This window comes from Lathyrus oleraceus, chromosome 4, assembly GCF_024323335.1.
Source record: "Lathyrus oleraceus cultivar Zhongwan6 chromosome 4, CAAS_Psat_ZW6_1.0, whole genome shotgun sequence".
In the NCBI taxonomy this organism is placed as follows: Eukaryota; Viridiplantae; Streptophyta; class Magnoliopsida; order Fabales; family Fabaceae; genus Lathyrus; species Lathyrus oleraceus.
The window spans coordinates 69,391,998-69,409,098 of NC_066582.1; the positions used below are offsets into that span (position 1 = coordinate 69,391,998).

The 17,101-nt window shown below is 25.1% G+C and overlaps 1 long non-coding RNA gene across 1 annotated transcript; it reads right to left on the reverse strand.

Annotated features, from left to right (window-relative positions):
* Positions 1-12,814: 12,814 nt before the first annotated feature.
* Positions 12,815-15,071, reverse strand: LOC127073434 (uncharacterized). The gene is made up of 2 exons (XR_007785757.1): positions 14,973-15,071; positions 12,815-13,117 (listed from the first exon to the last, which is right to left on the reverse strand). It is a non-coding gene; the product is annotated as an uncharacterized LOC127073434 (long non-coding RNA).
* Between the last annotated feature and the right edge of the window lie 2,030 nt (positions 15,072-17,101).

The window sequence follows — 17,101 nt, forward strand, 5'->3', positions numbered from 1 at the left end:
TGGTCAAAAAAGCAACAACTGATGGCAAGATCCAGTGCAAAAGCACAATACATGAGTATGTCTCAACTGGCTGCAAAACTGTCGTGGATTCAATCCCTTATCACTGAACTTCACTGCTAGTTTCAAACCCCAAAAATTATGTGTGATAATCTCATTACAGTGACATTGGCTCATAATCCTGTTCTTCATAACATAACAAAGCACATGGATCTGGACATTTTCTTTGTGAGAGAAACAATTCTTAACAGAAGTTTGATTGTAGCTCATGTGCCCGCTCAAGATCAGTGGGCAGATGCCTTAACAAAACCCCTCTCTGCTGCCAAATTCCTTCCTCTTTGTGATAAGCTTAGAATGTTCAACAAAAGAAGTTGACTTGAATCACCCTCAGCTTTTAAGGGGGAATATTAGAGATGTATATTGAACATACTTGATATATGTTCTATTATGTACAGTAACAAACTAATAACAAACTAGCTTAACTGTCAATTAGTTTGTTACATGTGCCTTATATATAGTTACCTATTGTACTATCAATATTCAAGGAATACAAACATAATTCTTTCATCTATCTTCTTTTCTTTCTTTCATTTATTCGAACGTTTGTTATGTTTTTCCTATTGTATTGGGCTGAGTACCCTTTATGCTCGGTTTTATACAATGTTTTGCTTATAAAAACAAACTTGTTGGAGCGTTTGACAATAGGGAGTTTTTTCCAATGACATACATAAACTTACAAACAAATTGACTATAAGTAAGTTTTTTAATGCATGGAAAAGTCTTATTTACTTAAAAGAAATATGTAAACATAAAATTTGTAACTGATTACTTTAACAACATCCCATTAATGCGTTAATATTCATTGGATTAGGTTGAGTTTTCATGGTTAAGTGAAATTACTTCGTATTTTATCAATGATGGACAAGTTTTTCACTAGGGAGTATTGCATATTGTGGGACTTCCTCTTTTAGAGCAACATCTTTGTGAGTGACACACTACATATTCACCCAAAATCTTAAGGTGATAGGTGGGTGAATTCTCTCACTTATAAATGCTCAAGTCTCCATATTTCCAATCAACGTGGGACAATTACCCACATTACTCATACTTGATACATTCTCAACGGTCCCCCTCAAGCGTGAGCCCATAATGCTCTCCCTAAAGTGAAATTTCTTCTTACTTCCACAAACTCTTGTACTGTACGGAACGTTGCTTATTCACCACAATGGTAATGTCGACACTCTTCAACATAATGTTTCTTATTCACCACACTGGCGACATTGACTTTCAATACAAGTAAGTCGGTCCCTTTTTCGAACCAAAGGCTCTAATACCATTTATTGGACGAGTTTTTCACCAGGGAGTATTGCATATTGTGGGACTTCCTCTTTTAGAGCAACACCTTTGTGAGAGACACACCACATATTCATCCCAAATCTTAAGGTAATAGGTGGATGAATTCTCTCACTTATAAATGCTCAAGCATCCACATTTCCAACTAATATGGACAATTATCCACACTACTCACACTTGATACATTCTCAACAATCAACAATGTAAAACATGCTTATTATTATTCATAGAAAATCATATAAGTTCCGATCAATCATATATTTGATTTTAAATTTAATAAAATATTAATTTCATTACTATATTAACATAAATAACATGTGTCAAGCATGAGTAAATTATTACTATAAAAGTATATATAATTTTACTTTTAAAGTTTTTTATGAAATTGTATCTTTGTTATTATTATTTTAGCAGTAATTAGGGGTAAGAATAGGTTGGACCGAGTTAGACTTTGACAAACTTGAGTCTGACATGCTAAAAAACTGAAAGCATAAGCCTAGTTTGTAGCCTATCATATGTTTATTTTTAGATCTAAGCCTAACATTTTCGAAGACCTAATTGGCCTACTAGTCTACTCAAAAACTTACTTCATTTTAACATTGGTAAATAAGCAATTCAACCAGTGTTAAATAGACTAATAAATAAAAGAATCGATGAGACTAAATATTTTTCTTCATTGACTCATTCTAATTTATCTATTACCATAAGTTTTATAAATATAACTTATGACATTATTTCTAAGATTTTTTCAACTTATATTCATAAGTTCTTCAAGATAACTATTCTTTATTTTTGTATTTTAATTTAAAATAAAAATACAAAATAATAATAATAATAATAATAAAAGTATTTATGTTACCTAAATAGGTTGATCTGATAGGCTTAAAAGACATTTTTAATGGCCGATGGTCTAGTCTTTTTAGCTAAATAAGCTTATAAAAAAGCTTAAGCCTTTTTTATTTTAAAAAAATGGCATGGATTGAATCTGTCTAGGATAGGTTGTATGTCCGTCTTAGTTGGTTTGACTTATTCCCATCCCTAACAATGATTATATCATGTTGCAATAATATAGTGAATATATTTATTTGTTTGTAAAATTTAAAGGACAATGCTATGAAGTGTCTCTCGGACATGGGTTAAGGATAATTAATTACATTATGGTCCACTCATTTTCTTTTTAAAAATTATTAAAATATTATTAATTTTAACTTGTATATTATATGTATTGTATAAAAGAAAAACTAAGTGAATAAATTTATTTGAGTCAATTAGTAATTAAGTATATTTAATTATCACTTTTTTCAAAATAATATAAGTATCGTCAAAGACAATTTAATATTCTCTATTTAGTGTCTTTGGGGCACCTATTAGCAGTACCATAATTTTAAAAATTAGGGTCATGTTAACGAGTGCACCATAAATATTCTTTAAGGATTATAAATAAAGAAATATTATTTTAAAAAATTGATTTTAATTTCTAATGTATTGATTACACATATTTTTTTTAAAAAAAACTTACTTTTTTAAATCCTTAAAAGTATCATGGAGAACTCGTTAACATTTTCCTTTAAAATATAACAAATAGACCAACATGAACTTTATATAATAAAACTAGCAAGATACTCGTGGGTCTGCACATATAAATTCATTTGATACGGTATGAAATATATTTAAACGCATAAGTAAAATTGAAATGAATTAAATAAATGTAAAATGAACGATGATCATATAAACTAAAATGTATTAAATAATTATACAAAAAGAAGAATAAAAAAAAGAACGTGTTAGATGGATAAAGAAAGAAAAAAAAATGAAAAATGAAAATAATATTTTTCTTTTTAAAAAAAGATGATATTTTATTAAAATAAAATATATATTATGTTGATAATGACTTCTAAAATTATTAATTTTACTATCATATTTATGTACTAAATCATTGAGATCTCTAATTTTCAATTTTGCAAGTGAGAGACTAAGTGACATATAATTTACACGCCATAATATCCCTGGGCATATCTAGGTTGTCTCATCTCCTCAAAAATTTATCTTAGCAAAATCAATGGAATCTATAATCCTCTGAGTTACAACCATAATTACTTCATATGTCATCTTAAAATATTAAGATTAAAATCAATAATACAAAATATACCAACTACAAAAATTCAACATCAGTTTAATGAATCTATTTTAAGATTTAAAAAGGACATTCTCAATATCAACAAAAATCATCAAAATTATTACTAATTACAATATTATTAATTAAATAATTTCTCTCTTGCAATATTATCATCATCACACTCAAATTATAAAGAATATAGATTTCATAATAAGTGAAAAACAACTAAGTTGATCTATTAAAAACTCTTTAAACCCTTTAAACCAAAGGTGATGGTAATAAATATCTCACAAATTCATTCATGACTAAATCAATCTAAATATCTATGAAATTCTTTATTGATAACATGAAATATATAAATATTGTATCTATGACTAAACCCTTTAGAAATATTCTCACAAAGCTCTGTCTTTATGTTTTTTCCATAATAAAACATTATTGTGACATAACTTCAAATAGTTTTAACAATTTGTAGAAATGACAATAAATCTAATCAAATTTGATAGCAAATATAAAAAAGTACACAATCTATACAAGTCATTTGGAAACACCTAAAAAAGTAATTATTAAAATATTGGGTTATGTCCTCATCCATGATAGGCAAGAGATATCAAATAACACCTTATAGAATATAGTTAAATTTATCTACTAAAAATTACTTTATATTCTAAAAGTGAGATGCAAGCTCTTCTGTCATTAAAAGTAATTATTAAAATATTTGTGAAGTCTCAGTAATTAAAAGAGTAGAGTTAACAACCTCCATAGAAGAAGCATTGAAATCTTTTATTACATAGTTGAAGGCATTTTTAGTAATATGCCAGAGGGTTAAACTATTTTCCATCCAAACAATGTGGTAACTAAGTTTCCATAATCCATAAGAAATTGAATTAAACCAAGAAGATAGAACAATACATAATGATAAGTTAACAAAATCGAAAAGATCTTCAACATATTTATCTGACCTTAAAGTTTCTTGATCAAGGTTGCAACATCCACACTTCCTCAAACTGTTACAATTTACTGTTTTGCATCCATTTGAACTTAATCAACACACAAAAGATCAAAAAATATAAAATATTCCATGGAAGCAACAATATTTCCTTTGAATAATTATCTTCTAATCATTAAAAGCAACATTTAAAATAAAAATCCATGGACTCAAAATATCTTCTAATCATTAAAAACAACAATTTTTTAAAAGTATGAAATTTCCTTCGAAGTTTTGAAAAATAGCATTCATGTTCTTCTAATACTTAACTGAGTTTGAATGTAATTATGAAAGTGAGTACCTTCAATTCTTTGAAGGAGTTTCTTCACTTTATGCTTACATCCATCACATTAAATATTCTTTTGGAGAACACAAATCTATAGATGAAAAAAAAGAAAAACAAACAACAATAAAAAATATACATAAAGGTAGAGTTTTTTTTAGTGAAAAGATCAAATATCCAATTTTTTTTTACATTAATAGAAATGTAAATGGGTCGGAGAAGAAGAAATGGTGGTCGTTCCTAACGAAATGGTAAGAGAAGGAAAATCGGTGGACAATAGTGAGATTGTTCAAACAAAAATCCAATAGAGGTGGTAGTGGCCATAAATAGGGTAGAGAAAGGGGTGGCGGCCGATAATGGTGAAAATGTGAGAGAAAAACGTGGAAAACGTGAAAATTGAATGGAGTAATGAATTTGAATTTTAAGTTGAAATCACACGTTGCAAAATGAGATCGAAAGAGAAGTGGGAAAAATAGATGATTAGGCATTGATTCATTTGTCCATTTTGTGTGTAATTAAATTGAACACATAAGTGTAATTAAGATTTAATAGTAGCATTACATTTTAGTGCACAAATAGTTACATTATTAGTCATGTACAACTGGATAAATCATATTTTTATTCTCAATTTAAAAGATGTTCTCATATTTAATTCTTGAGGAAGAACATAAGAATTTAATGTAATTAACTAAGTGTTTGACTTTATAAATTTGGGTAATGCTAACTTATGCCCCAAAAATACATGTTAAAAAAAATTAATAAATAAAAAATTTATATTGAAAAAAATAAAATAAAAATTAATTATAAAATTTTATTAAATTTAAACCATAATTTCCAATAATTTTTATTATATTTATCTCTTAACTTGTGCCCTTGAAGGACAAGTTAACATTACTCTAGAGATAAGTGTAATCATTAGTATCATTTTAGTTAATAGAAATTCCGTACTTCTTCCATTTAATTAAAAATACATCACATAAATTATCCTTTCATTTCTAAGTAGTGTTTTTCTTCTCATTTAAAAAATTAATATATTCATTATTCTTCAATATATATATATATATATATATATATATATATATATATATATATATATATATATATATTATATATATATATATATATATATATATATATATATATATATATATATATTATTTTAGTCCCTTAATAAAAAAAATTATATATTGACCCCTTAAGAATTATTTCGTTACACAATTATTGTTAAAAATTCAGAAAAGAATGTTAACTTGGCTACTTGGCATGATAAGTTGGCGCTGAGTTAAAAATTCAGAAATGAATGTTAACTTCGCAATGTGGCATGATAAGTTGGCATATATATTAAAAATATATTATTTTATTTAAATTAAAGATGTTTTATTTTAGGAGATTACAAAACCTCCACAAAATATTAATAATACGTAAAAAAATATATCAAACGCCGTATATATCAATGGTTATTATATGAATGGTTATTATATTGTGTATTTTCTTAATTTTTTTATTTTTATTTTCTTACATTCTCAATTATATTATGGTTTTAATTTTTCCAATTTTTTTTTCAGTTCTATGTGTTTGACTTTAAGATATAAAAATTTAATTATGATGATAAACCATATCTCTAAATTAATTCTACTACTCTTAATTTTTATTATTATTTTTTTAAGTATAAATTTTAAAGCATCACAAAATGCATTTTTTTAAAAATTATTGTTGAAAAAATTAATTTTTGGAAGAGGCTGGGTTCGAAAGCTCTTATGCTCTTATTATACTTATTTCTTTTTACAGTTTAAAGTTATAATATTTTAATTTCAAACATTAATAGATATATTACTTATTTCATCTCAAATAGAAATAAAAGTTGATCATATAACTGGTATAGTTTAATTATATTCTAATCAAAAGCTTAATTAATATAAGAAAATCATAACAATATATTCAAAAAACTTTTTTTATTATTATAATTATAAATAATAATTTAATATAATTTATCCGTGCATCGCACGGGTGGACGTCTAGTCTTATATATAAAAGTTGTTAAATCACTTAACAATTTTTAGCATCAAAATGAAGAATAATTTTGTAATATTAATATTTATTTATTTATTTTTTTACCTAATATTATAATATATATCTTTAATTCATTTAATTAATAAAATATTTTTTCTTTCACAATTATTCCACTAACTAACCATTTATTTTAAAGAAACAATTCTTTCAACTTCCCACTAACTCACATTCCATAACTTAATTAATTAAATAAATAAAAAATAATCAATTATTTATTTATTAAACTTCCCACTAACTCACATTCCATAACTTAATTAATTAAATAAATAAAAAATAATCAATTATTTATTTATTAAACTTCCCACTAACTCACATTCCATAACTTAATTAATTAAATAAATAAAAAATAATCAATTATTTATTTATTAAACTTCCCACTAACTCACATTCCATAACTTAATTAATTAAATAAATAAAAAATAATCAATTATTTATTTATTAAACTTCCCACTAACTCACATTCCATAACTTAATTAATTAAATAAATAAAAAATAATCAATTATTTATTTATTAAACTTCCCACTAACTCACATTCCATAACTTAATTAATTAAATAAATTAAAATGATAAATTTTTATTTATAATTGGTTGATTAAAAATAGATTTGATTAAAAATAGCTGAAAGTTTCTTATATATCTTATATATAAAAGTTATTAAATTATTTAGTAACTTTTGGCACCAAAATGAAGGATAGTTTTGTAATTTAATAGTTATTTATTTATTTATTAACCTAATATTATAATATATATCTTTAATTCATTTTATTAATAAAATAAAAATGATCAATTAAAAATAGATTGATTAAAAATAAATGAAAGTTTCTTATATATCTTAGAGATTAAAGATAATGCGCTATCAGTGTAAAGAAGTATAACACTGACATCCAATCAAAATATTTTATGTTGTCAAATCATAACAGTATTTTAAAAATAAAAATGTGATGTGGCGGGATCCACATGTCTCATTGATTGACATATTCCTTCTATATATCTTATATATAAAAGTTATTAAACCATTTAGTAATTTTTGTCGCCAAAATGAAAGATAGTTTTGTAATTTAATAATTATTTATTTATTTACTTACCTAGTATTATAATATATAACTTTAATTCATTTTATTAATAAAATGTTTTTTCTTTCACAATTATTCCACTAATTAACTATTTTAAAGAAATATTAATTCAAGTTCACGTTGACTCACATTCCATAACTTAATTAATTAAATAAATAAAAAGGATCAATTATTTATTTATTAAACTTCCCACTAACTCACATTTCATAACTCAATTAATTAAATAAATAAAACTGATAAATATTCATTTATAATTGATTGATTAAAAATAGACTTGATTAAAAATAGCTGAAAGTTTCTTATATATAAAAGTTATTAAATTATTTAACTTTTGATGCTAAAATGAATGATAGTTTTGTAAATTAATAATTATTTATTTATTTATTTACCTAATATTATAATATATACAGTTAATTCATTTTATTAATAAAATAAAAATGATCAATTAAAAATAGATTTGATTAAAACTAAATTTGATTAAAAATAGCTGAAAGTTTCTTATATATTTTATATATAAAAGTTACTAAATTATTTAGCAACTTTTGCGAAGGATAGTTTTGTAATTTAATAATTATTTATTTATTTATTTACCTAATATTATAATATAAATATGGAATTAATTATTATGCACGGTGTAAAAAGTTTAAACCATTTATTCATCACCATCATCCGTCTGCATTATTTTATAGATTTTTAAAATAAAAGTCAATTTTATTTCAATATTCAATGGTCATGATTAACTGACCGTGTAAATTATTTATATATATTTATTTATTCTTAATTTCTTCTCATTACCAATATTATACCATCTTATTTCTAACTTTCTTGATGTTTATTAAAAGAATTGTAGGTACAAACTTTCCAGCATCACAAAATGGATGTAGAAAATTTATATTCATTGTTATTTTTAATTTTTTATTATTTATTATTTAATATTATATTATTTTATATTTTCTAATGTTGTTTATTTTTGTTAATTTTAATAAATAATTTTAATTAATTAAATAACAATTATTAACTTTAAAAATGCAAACCCCCGTTTTCAATTACGCAATTAAATAAAGTAAACTCCCATAGTGGTTTTAAATGATTTTCATATTTTCTCTTAATTCATATTTTCTTCTCTCCACCTACTACTTTTGTCACTATTTTATTTACATTTATAATTTATTTATTTATTTTTAGCATCACTTTACTTTTACTTTTTTTGTAAGCCTTCTTCTATCAATTTTTAGGATTATTGTATTTTTCTACTTTTTTTTATTTTTTATTTTAAGATACAAAATATTGTGTATTATATTTTTGCATATATCAAACATGTCATTATATTATTCTCTTCACCAACCACTTTTACCATTAACTCAATTTTAGAATGTATTCACTATTTTTTTCATATTTAGAACAACATCTCATTTGTCAATTTTTAAGATCACTTTTTCTTTTTAGGTAAACTTATTTTTACCAATTTTTATTATAATTGTGTTTTTCTTGCCTTTTCTTGATTTTTGAAAAAAATAAATCAAATTACAAAATACAATGTATCTATTTTGACATATATCAACATGATAGAGTTTCTTCTTTTATTTTATACTTATGTTTTATTTTGATTTTAATTTTATTTTTGTTTTTGATGGTATAATCATATCATGGATGAAACATTGTACAAACATCACTTTAAATTTCATTTATTTCAAAAAATTAGAAGAAGTATTTGTGATCTATTAGAATTATTTATTAATTTCAGCAAACTTTTACTTACAGCATGGTATAACTTTTTTTTTCTTTTCATTTTTTTTTCTTTTTATATTTCATTTACTTTTCAATGAAAATAGTGACAAATATTATAGGCAATTTGTCTACTATATTTATTAATTTTTTTAATTTTTTTTTATCATTAATAGTAATTTAATAACACATTTCCGTGCATCGCACCGGTAAATGAGTAGTATAAGAAACATGATATTATTATTTTATCGTTTCATGTACTTGATATACACTTAATAATGATATATTAAGATAAATATTAATTTCAAATTATAAATTTTATTTTATTTTAAAATACTATAGATTTTTTAAAATAAATTTTCATTAATTCTTCAATTGAATAAATTATAAACAATATTAAATTTATAACTAATAATTTATATAAAAACTAATTGACACTTGAATAATCGATTTATTTTTTAAAATCATGAGTAAACAAGTAACTCATTTTATATACTAGATACGTTATAAAAAATGATATGTATTATACATAAATGATAAAATTCTCATTGTAAAAAAAATATTATTGATTTTACAAAATAAAGTTAATAATTTTAATTTTAATTTTTATTTTAAGTATTTTAATTTTAATAAACTAGTTAGTAATTAATATTTTATTTATTTGTATTTTAACTCATTTTTATTTTTTATTTATATCATATTTAATTTTATTTATATCATATTTTTAAATTACATTTATAGAGATAAACATGTAATATGTTTTCTTATTATATTCTACTACTTTATAATATAGCTCAAATTCAATATAAGAATTTACATTACAAAGATAGAATATGATAAATTTTATAATTAAATTATATATTATAATGTTGTGTCATCAAATACATTGAGACAAGATATGATACAATTATTATATTTTGACTCTTAGCATATGCATACTATAAATAATTCAAAAAATATTTTAAAAAAATATTTTATTTTTGAATTTTACATACAGATTACATGAAAATACTATGTTTTTGTAAGGAAATAATGGATTTGATTTTAAAATTTAATTATTGTATTATTCTTATTCAAATGTTTAATTTCTTTATAATAGATTTTATCATAAATTTTTAATAATAACTATTTTTATAGTGATCTAAATAAGTTAAATCATGGAAAATAATAAAATCTGTTGTACTAAATTCAACCTAAATTTGGGTTATCAATAAAAAATATGGTAGAATTATTTATGAATGTCTCGTCTGAAAAACTCTATGGAAATCAAAAAAGTTATCGTAGCAGCTATAAAAGTATATTCTAAATTATTTTCTCTTTTTTATTTTGATAGATTCACGCGAATGACAAAAATTTAACTCTGATATAATGGATGTAAAATATTTGGTTTTTGTATATTATTAATTTTTCCTCTTATATATATATATATATATATATATATATATATATATATATATATATATATATATATATATATATATATATATATATATATATATATATATATATATAAAATAATCCGTTTATTTTTTCTATCGTAAGGTGAGAATATAATAATTTATTTAAAATTTGGTATTAATATTAAAGTTTTGTTAGTTTAGTAGTTAAATGACTGAAAATTCATCTCTTAAAGATGGATAAATAGAATGTCACAAGTTTGAACTTGTGCTCCTACAATCGGATGTTTATATAGTTATCAGTTGAATTAGATCAAGATCGTCTTAAATTTTTAAGGGTCCTGAGTAGGTTAACCATGATTTTTAATTATTGTAGATTAAATAGAGTTTTTTTTTATGGTTTAATCATGACAAATATTTTAGGCCCTTTTTAGCTACGATTTAAATGCGTTTTAGTACTGTGTAGTTAGGGTGGCAAAATGGGTTGGCCATGCTGAGTTGATCCATTTGACCCACCATTTTTGCGGATTGGGCAACGGTTTTCGGGTTAGTGCCTTAAGTTGGCTCTCCCACTTAACCCTTTTTAAAAACTAGGGCGGGGCGGGTCAGGTTTTGCCTGCAGGTTTTTTTTTTAATTATTTTTTACTTAGAATGAAAAATGGGAGGAGCCCAAACCACTGTTTTTTTTTTCTCTTTGTTGGTAAAAAAAACTAAATGACTCCCTCTTATTATGGCAACGCCATACCCTTTGGACTGAAGAACACATGTGCTACCTATTAGAGACTCATGGGTGCAGTGTTCTTAAAACAAATATCGCACAAACTAGAGGTTTATATTAATGATATGATAGTGAAGACTTCAAAAGGAAAGAGTCACGTGACAAATTAGTAAGATGTCATAAAGTCAATCAGGAATTACAACATGCATTTAAATCCTGATAAATGCTTATTCGGTGTGCAGACTGGCAAATTCTTTAGTTTCATGCTGACCAAGAGAGGCATAGAGGTGAACCTTGACAAATGTCAATCCATCATTGATATGAGGAGTCCCTCCAACGTTAAAGAGGGTTAGCAACTAACAAGATGCCTAGCCACCTTATCTCATTTTCCTTCTTGTGCGGGTGACAAGGTTTTTCAATTCTTTACCATGCTGAGTGAATGCGAGTAGGCGTTATCAAACTTAAAGGTATTCCTAGTGTCACCGCCCATTTTTAAACGCAAGATAACAAGTTCATCCTTGTACCTTATTTATTTATTTATTACTGACCAGACAATGAGCTCGATACTCATTCAAGAAATAGATAAAGTTGAGCGACCTGTCTTTTTCGTGAGTAAGATGTTCTAGGGTGTTGAGGCTCAATATCAAAAGATTGAAAAGTTCACTGTCGCACCTCGAAAAACGAGAACACGACGCTCGTAGAGCGTAATCGCATGCTCGCGGGATGAACTGAACAGAGTCGCCACCGAACTTTATTTATTCCCAAAGAGGGAAAGAAAAAATATCGATAAAACCCCTAAAAGAAAGGATAAGATATGGCCATCACAACCAATATCAGGGTTCGAGAGTCGGTTACGCGAGGAGAAGGTATTAGCACCCCTTGTAACACCCCTTTTATACCCCAAAATACTTAACATATAATCAGAGTGAATAAGCACGCATATAAACAAAAGGGCGTCACATCGACGTTTTCAAAAACTAAAAGCTTTCAAAAACCAACATCATTCATCATCAATATACAATACACCTGGTCATTTAAAATAACACATTTCAAATATCATGAATCATCAAGAATATGCGTTCACAGTGAAAAATAATGAATACTCATGTATTTCATAAAATGATTCATGTCCCATACCATGATCATCTCTCAATAATCTCCTCAAGATAAAATAAAACCATATCCAGAATATTTGGCACTATGGCCTCTTAAACAGCAAATTACAAATAAACATGTTCACAAGTAATAACATAATACATATCCAAATAAGACATGAGCTCAATACTACTAATCTACCCAGTGTTACATGACCAGAGCATTGACTCACTACCTAGTCTCCAAACAAAACACGGGAGCTCTCCGGCTAAATCTCGAGTGAGCTACTAAGCGTCAGAACCTGTATGTCGCCAAACGAGGGCAACATTAAAACAGAAGGGTGAGAATTCGAATCATTATGAAGAAAGTATAATAAAGCACAATGATTAAATCAACAATAAAAGGAATTCATCACACCTTGTATAACCATGTAAATAATACTAACCAATATTTATTTCACATGTTTCAAGCATACATCAAAACTCAAGGAGTATAATATTAAAATCCAATGCTATATTCCCAAATATACACATAACTATAATTATTACATAATCACATATTTTACCAAGTTATGTATCCAAACATCACCAAATTCAATTACCATATCTCATACGCACATAACAATCACATCAATGCATATATGCAATTATCACATAACTCTAATGTGACTCAATGCAAGACATGTGACTCTATGCATGTGGTACCGCAATATGAACTCAATGTTTCACCGCTTTCCGATTCAATATCTAGAATCCAAGTCACACTTCCGATCCGGACAAGATCAAAGCCACTACGCCTATTTCAATTAAGGATCAACGTCTTCTACGCATATTTCCATTCAAGGATCAACGTCTATTATCATGTGAACCCACATTTTCACCGCTTCCACCATAAAGCCGACCATGCCATGAATGAATGTACAAATACCAATAATATATGCAATTAAGATCATCTCTACCATCTTAACATTCCACATATCACCATAATTCAACTCTATAAATTATCCACCAATTGTACGTATACACATTCATAACAAAGATACTATTCACATATATAGGCTAATTATCAAATACGCACACAATTTTCAATTAACACTAGTAACTATACTATCTCATGTTAATTCACAATTTGCCAAATATATATGAATACACACTTTCACAATCAAACAATTAATCACTAAATTTCATGCCAAAATACAATTACGGTCAAATTCTTGAGATACCGTAATTTACCGACACACCAAATAATTTATCCAAGTCCAAGTATTTTCCAATCAATTAGAATTATTGAAATTAATTCAACTACTAATTTAATTAACCAATTAACATCAAACTATATTAATTTAATTCACTTATATTCTATTCCTAAAATGTGTGTCAATTTCCATCACAAAATCAACATTTATCTATAAAGAATATTTAAATCAAACACAATTTCGGTCGATTAGTAAAATATCACAATTTCAACAAAATAACACCACTGCGTTAATCTACTAATTAAACTTAGCTAACACGTAAATTTTCATCAAATTCCGGACAACTAATTATACCGTTTAATTCAGCTAATTCGGTCAAACGGGACTGTTTTGAATTACATTGTCTTCCCATTGTCTAAACTATAGCATTACCTTTATTATTTAGCTACAGTGCACCAGAAAATATAATATAGCTATACTGTCTGTTTCTACTAATTAAAACAACTAAGTAATAAAAATAGTAGTATAAGAAGGGATACTATGAAATTAAATGGAACAGCTCGTGAGACATTTTATAGAAAAAATGACTTTAACCAAACAACACTTATGACCACTCACCAAAAGTATTATATTGTTCTGTTTTCTCAAAAGAAAAACAACTAATTAATAAACTTTAATAAACTAAGTGGCATGGAGAAGTGGTGCTATATAGTATATAGTGAGAAAAGAAAAACAAGTAGTGACGCTACAGTATAAAAAAATATCAAATTGAATTCTCAATCTATCCTTCAATTTTACCCATATATCAATTCCAAACACAATTAATCATCACAAATCAAAGATTACTCATCAAAACCTAACAATTTCAAAAACCATAAAAATTAGGGATTTCAACCTAAACATATTCCTACTTATTGACCAAATTATACTAACCCATAATAATAAGGATTCTCCCCCTTACCTCTTCAATTTTCTAGAAACCCTAGCTTTTCCCTTGTTTTCCCCCTCTTCTCCTTATTTTTTTCCTCTTTTCTTTCTCTGTTGCCGTGAAATGATCAAGTGAGTGCTACTTCTCACTCTCCTCACCTCTTACTATCCTAGTATTATATTTGGGCTTAAGAAATGATACCTCTAATTTAATTATTAGGCCCAATAAGACATAGTATTATAATATCTCTATTTAGTTCAAATAAATTAAATCAACACAATATACACACTAAGTCAATTAATTCAATTATTCATTATATCTCATATCAACTAAATAATTGATTAACACACCAAGTTAATTAATATAATTAATTATTATACTACCTAACAATCAAATAATTAATTAACACCCCAAATAAATAAAATAAAATAGTATAATAATATAAGAAATAAATACTAAAATTGGGTTGTTACACCCCTAACGTTCGTTGTACTCAATGGGAACCGTTTAGTTAGTTTTGAATAGAATGTTAGCTTTTGTTAGTTTCTAATCTTCTACTTATTTAGGATAGAAGAAGAGAGGGAAGAGAAATGTTTTATTTTATTTTATTAATGAGAGATGACCTAAAAATGTTTTATTATTAGGGACTTGAAAGAAACTAAATCTTTTTTTTATTAATTGGTCTGACAAGATTTCACAATCTTGCTCCTACGTACGTAGTTCTGAGTAGAAAATGTTTGTTTGTTTGTTGATTTTAGCGAAAGCTATCTTGTATTAATCGACGAGAAATATTGTTTTACCCAAAATAGATGAGGAGCGAACATATACATTACATCGAATGAATTTACAAATCAACATTCAGAAAAACGTCACTTATCTCAACTCAACAATTATGGATGAAGCATTGCTTTGCATCATCTTAAGACAACATGTCTTTCATTTTGAAAAGGTTTTTGAGATCGCACGACAGCGATAAAATAGTTTGGTTGATTGAATATGTTTTATAGGTGAATGACAAATATTTAATGAGAACGAGACATAAGCCTCGATATCAATCATTTGAGGTTCTATCGGAATGCTAGATTTCAATGGTCCTTTTTCATTTGAATTAATTGAGAAAATTGTTTGATGGACAACGAACGCTTGATAAGAATCAATTGTTCAAAGAGTTCAAAGAGTTGCACTAGATTGCTTGATCCCAACGACCCTTATTTTGTTTGAGTTAATTAAAGTGTTTTATGGACGAAAGAAAAGAATGAAAGGTTAACCCAAAATACGAGGCTCAGGACCGATCATTCGAGGGTTCCCACCAGAATCTCTTCTTTCGAGTTATTTGAATTTTTTTTTAAATATTTTAACTTAAATAAGAAAGCGTTTGAATCAGGATAAGAAACAAATTAAACGGATTAAAATGTACAACTTGCTGTAGCACCAAAGTTTAAGAAATTAGTCATTTATATTTTATTCTATTAATTAATCAACATCATTATTAGATATTTATTTAATTATTTTTTCATAATATTCTAACAATAATAAATAAAAATACAAAGAAAACGATATTATTTGAAAATAATAATTCTCTAGTTATTCAAACGTTTAGAGAAAATAACAAGAAATTAAGTTGGAGAAAATATAATTATATTCTTCTTATGTCTAGTAAAATAAAGTGAAAAAATAAGACCAACTTAATATTAGACATATGCATATTATTTTTTTAAAAATCTCATAATAAACCAATTAAATACTATTTTTGTTATCTTTAAAATCTAACTAAAATAATAACAAAAGAAAATAAATTAAACATAACTATTTTTTTTAATTTTTAATTTTCCTAACATAATCTAAAAATAATAATAAAAATCACTAAATTAACTATTTTTTCTCATTTTATATTTTTATAATGCAATCTAAAAATAATAATGAAAATAAATAAATTAACTTTTATTTATTTATATTTTTATAACACAATCTAAAATAATAATAAAAATAAATAAATTAACTTTTTTTATTTATATTTCTATAACACAATCTAAAAAATAATAGTGAAAATAACAATTTCATTTAAAAAAAAATTATAACATAATTTAAAAATTATAATGAAAATAACTAAATTAACTTTTTTTAAAAAAATTATAACACAATCTAAAAATAATAATGAAAAT